We start from the raw sequence: 4,751 nt of genomic DNA on the forward strand, positions 1-4,751 counted from the left end.
AACGCTCCAGCTCCCTTCTCCCCCGCCAGTTGCCCCAACACCCTTATCTCCCGTTTGCATCTTCAGCTCCCGTCTACACCGCCGACTGCTGCAGTCCCCTTTTAGTCTAGTGGCCGCTACAGCCCCGTTCTCCCCTGCCAGCTGCTCTAGCCATGAAGTCTCCATGCTGACCGCCCAGCCCTATTCTCCGGCCATTTGGCACATACTCTTCTCTTCACCCGGCTTCTCCAGAGCCCGTTCTCCCCCGACAGCCACTGAATCCCCAGTCCTCCACCGCCAACCGCTCCAGCCCCCGTTATCTCAAGCTGGCCGCAACAAGCCCCCGGTTTCTCCCGCTGGCGGCTTCTGACCCTGTTCTTCCCCGCCGGCCACTCCAGCCCACGTTCTTCCCTGCCTGTCGCTCGAGCCCCCTTCAGCTGCTCTAGCCTGCAGTCCCCATGCTGTAAGCCCAATCCCCTTCTCCTCCGCCAGTTGACCCAACCCCCTTCACTCACGCAGGAAGCTTCAGCGTCTATTCTCCGCCAATGGCCAATCCAACTCCCATTCTCCCCTGCTGGCCATTCCCGACCCCGTTCTCCCAAGACTGATAATTTAGCCCTGCAAATCCCATGCTGAAAGCACAGATCAATTCTCACGCACAATTCACCCAAATCCACTTCTCTACTCCGAGCAGCTCCAGCTCCGCGTTCTTGTCCGCCAATCCCCGCTCTGCCCTGCTGGCCATTCGAGCCCCCGTTCACCTAGCTGGCATCCCCATCCCCCGTTCTGTCGACCGCTCCAGACCCCGTTCTCCCAGGACACGATTCTTCAGTGCCGACCGCTCCAGTCCCCTGATCGTCCACGGGCTGCTCCAGCACCCGTTCTCTCATGCTGGCTCCGCCAGCACCATCAGCTGCTCTCGCTCTGCAGTCGGTATGCTCTCAGCCGTGCCCACTTTTTCTCGCCACTTGCCTAAGCGCACTTCTCTCCGACAGGCAGCTCCAGCCCCCGTTCGCCACCTCTAGTAAATCCAGAACCCGTACTCTACCGCTAGCCGCTCCAGCCCCCGTTATACCTATCTGGCCACTCCAGATACCGTCAACTGCCTTCCCCCAGCAGTCCCCATGCTATCAGCCAAGGATCCTCCTTCTCCAGCAGTTGCCTCAAACCATTTCACTCACGCCGGCCGTCTAGCCCGCGTTCTCCCCTGCCTGTCGCTCGAGCCCCCTTCAGCTGCTCTAGCCCAGCAGTCCCCATGCTGTCCGCCCAGTCCCTTCTCCTCCGTCATTTGCCCCAACCCATTTCTCTCCCGCCGGCAGATCAAGTCACCGTTCCCCACCGTTGACCGCTCCTGTCGCCTTCTCATCAACTGGCTTCTCCAGACCCCGTTCACTCCCGCTGGCCACTCCAGCTCCCGTGCTGCTCTAGCCCTGCATTCCCCATGCTGAAATCCCTGCCCCTTCTCCCCCGTCAGTCAACCCAACCCCCCTTCTCTTCATGCGGCAGCTCTAATTCCGTACTTTCCCGCGGTTTGCTCAATATCCGTTCTCTTACGCTGTATGCTCGTACTCCCGTTCTTGTACTGTGGCCACTCAGCCCCGGATCTCCAGCGCCGACCGCTCCAGTCCCGTTCTTGTCCACGGGCTGCTCCAGTGCCCGTTCTTCCCCGCCGCCAACGTTGTCCCCCGTTCCTCCGGCCGCTCCAGCCTCTGTTCTCCGTACTTTCCCGTGGTTCGCTCAATCTCCTTTCTCTCACGCTGTCAGCTCGTACTCCCGGTGTTAGTTACACTCTGGCAACTCCAGCCCTGGATCTCCAGCGCCGACCGCTCCAGTCCTTTTCTCGTCCACGGGCTGCTTCAGTCCCAGTTCTTCCCCGCTGGCCACATTGTCCCCCGTTCCTCCGGCCGCTCTAGCCTCTCTTCTCCCCTACCAGCTGCTCTAGCCGTGCAGTTCCCATGCTGACCGCCCAGCCACCTTCTCCAGCCATTTAACCCAATCCCCTTCTCTCCCGCTGGCTTCTCCAAAGCCCGTGCAGCTCCGACTGCCGTTCCATCCCCAGTGCTCCACCGCCAACCGCTACAGCCCCCGTTCTCACAACCTGGCTACTCCAGCCCCCTTTTCTACCGCTGGCCGCATCTGACCCTGTTCTTCCCCGCCGGCCACTCCAGCCTGCGTTCTCCCCTGCCGGTCGCTCGAGCCCCGTTCAGCTGTTCTAGCCCTGCAGTCCCCATGCTGTCAGCCCAGTCCCCTTCTCCTCCGCAAGTTGCCCCAACGCCCTTCACTCCCGCCGGAAGCTTCAGCCGCTCTTCTCCGCCACCATCCACTCCATCCCCCATTCTCCCCTGCCGGCCATTCCACAACCCGTTCTTCCAAGCCTGATAATCCAGCCCTGCAAATCCCATGCTGAAAGTCCAGTCCACTTCTCACACGCCATTGACCCCATCCCCCTTCTCTATTCCTGGCATCCCAACTCCGCGTTCTTGCACGCAAGCCACACCAAAACCCGCTCTTCCCTGCTGGCCATTCGGGCCCCCGTTCACATAGCCGACTACTCCATCCCCCGTTGTGTCGTCCACTCCAGCCCCCGTTCTCCCAGACCAGCTGCTCTATCCCAGCAGTCCGCATGCTCTTAGCCCAGGTCCCATCTACTCTGCCAGTTGCACCACCGATTTCACACCGCCGGCAGCTCCATCCCCCGATCTGCACCACTAACTGATCCGGCCCACTTGCTTTCCCGCTTGCCGCTTCTGACCCTGTATTTCTTTGCCGGCCACTCCAACCCGCGTTCTCCATTGCGGACTGCTCCAGCCCACGTCAGCTGCTCAACCGTGCAGTTCCCATGCTGCAAACACATCCCCCTTTTTCCCCGCCAGTCGCCCAATCACTTTCTCCCCTGCCGGCAGCTCCAGCCCGTTCCGTCCCACCCCTCCACACCATCTAGCCCCGGCCGCCGCAGCCCCGGTTCTCCAGCGCCGACCGCTCCAGTCCTCTTCTCGTGCACCGTCTGCTCCAGACCCCGTTTTCTCATGTTGGCCGCACCAGCCCCTGTTCATCCATGCCGGCCGTTCCAGCACTGCAGCTGCTCTCGCCCTGCAATCGGCATGCTCTCAGCCCAGTCCCTTCTCCTCCGCAAGTTGCCCCAACCAATTTCTCTCCCAGCAGCAGCTCCAGCCGCCGTTCTCCATCTCTGGTCCATCCAGCCCCGGTTATCTCACGCTGGTCACTCCAGCCACGGTGCTGCTCTAGCGCAGCAGACCACATGCTGACTGCACAGCTCACTTCTTCCCGACCATTTGCCCCAAATAACTTCTCTCCCGGTGGCAGCTCCAGCTCCCTTCTCCCCCGCCAGTTGCCCTAACCCCCTTCTCTCCCGGTGGCAGCTCCAGCTCCCGTGTACACCGCCGACAGCAGCAGTCCCATTTTAGTCTATTTGCCGCTCTAGCCCGCGTCTTTCTACGGCTGCCACTCCTGACCGCGTTTTTCCCCGCCGGCCGTCCAACCCTCGATTTCTCCCGCTGGCCGCTTCTGACTCTAATCTTCCCCGCCGACCACTCCAGCCCGCCTTCTCCCCTGCCTGTCGCTCGAGCCCCCTTCAGCTGCTCTAGCCCAGAAGTCACAATGCTGTCGGCCCAGTTCCCTTCTCCTTCGCCAATGTCTGATCCCATTTCTCACCGCAGGCATTTCAAGTGCACGTTCCCCACCATTAACCTCTCCTGTCACCTCCAGCCACCGTTCTCTCCCGGTGGCATCGCCAGTCCCCGTCTGCAGCTCCAGCCCTGCATTCCCCATGCTGATATCCCAGCCCATTCTCGTCCTATAGTCACCCCATCACCACTTCTCTCTTTTCGGCAACACTAACTCTTGCCCGCCGTCCGCTCCATCTCCCGTTCAACTTCCTGTCTACTCCAATTCCCGTTCTTACCATCTGGCCACTCCAGCCCCGATTCTGCATCGCCGAACGCTCGAGTCCCCTTCTCGTCCACTGGCTGCTTCAGACCCCGATCTTTCTCGCTTTACGCTGCAGCCCCCGTCAGCTGCACTAGCCCTGCAGTCGGAATGGTCTTAGCGCAGCGCCCTTTTTCGCCAGTTCCCAAGCCCCCGTCTCTCCCACAGGCAGCTCCAGCCCCCGTTCTCCATCTCTCGTCCATCCAGCCCCCGTTCTCTCCCATTAGACGATCCAGCCCACGTTATTACCCTCCGGCCACTCCAGATCCCGTCAACTGCTCTCGCCCAGCAGTCCCCAAGCTCTCAACCAAGCACCCTTCTTCTCCGGTAGTTGCCACAAACCATTTCCCTCACACCGGCAGATCCAGAACCTTTTCTCTACAGCTGACCTCTCCTGTCATCTTCTCGATCACTGGCTCCACCAGTCGCCGTTCTCTCCCTTAGGCCGCCTCTGACCGCGTTCTCAGCCGAAACCCGCTCCATCCCGAATCCTCCACCACCGACGACTCCAGTCCCCGTACTCTCATGCTGGCTGCTCCAGCTCCCGTTATCTCCCGCTTCTTACCCCGTTCTTCCCCACCGGCGTAATCAGCCAGCCTTCTTCCCCGGCGGGCGCTCCAGCCCCCGTCAGCTGCTCTAGCCGTGCAGACGACATGCTGTAAGCCCAGACCCCTATTCGCTCTTCATTAGCCCCAACCACATTCTCTCCCGCCGGCAGCTCCAGCCCCGTTCCGCCCCTCACATCTGCCCCCTCACGCCCCGTCCACAGCAGCCCTGGTTCCCCAGAGCCGAACGCTCCAGCTCCCTTCTCCCCCGCCAGTTGCCCC

This window comes from Narcine bancroftii (genome assembly GCF_036971445.1).
Source record: "Narcine bancroftii isolate sNarBan1 chromosome 12 unlocalized genomic scaffold, sNarBan1.hap1 SUPER_12_unloc_2, whole genome shotgun sequence".
Taxonomy (NCBI): domain Eukaryota; kingdom Metazoa; phylum Chordata; class Chondrichthyes; order Torpediniformes; family Narcinidae; genus Narcine; species Narcine bancroftii.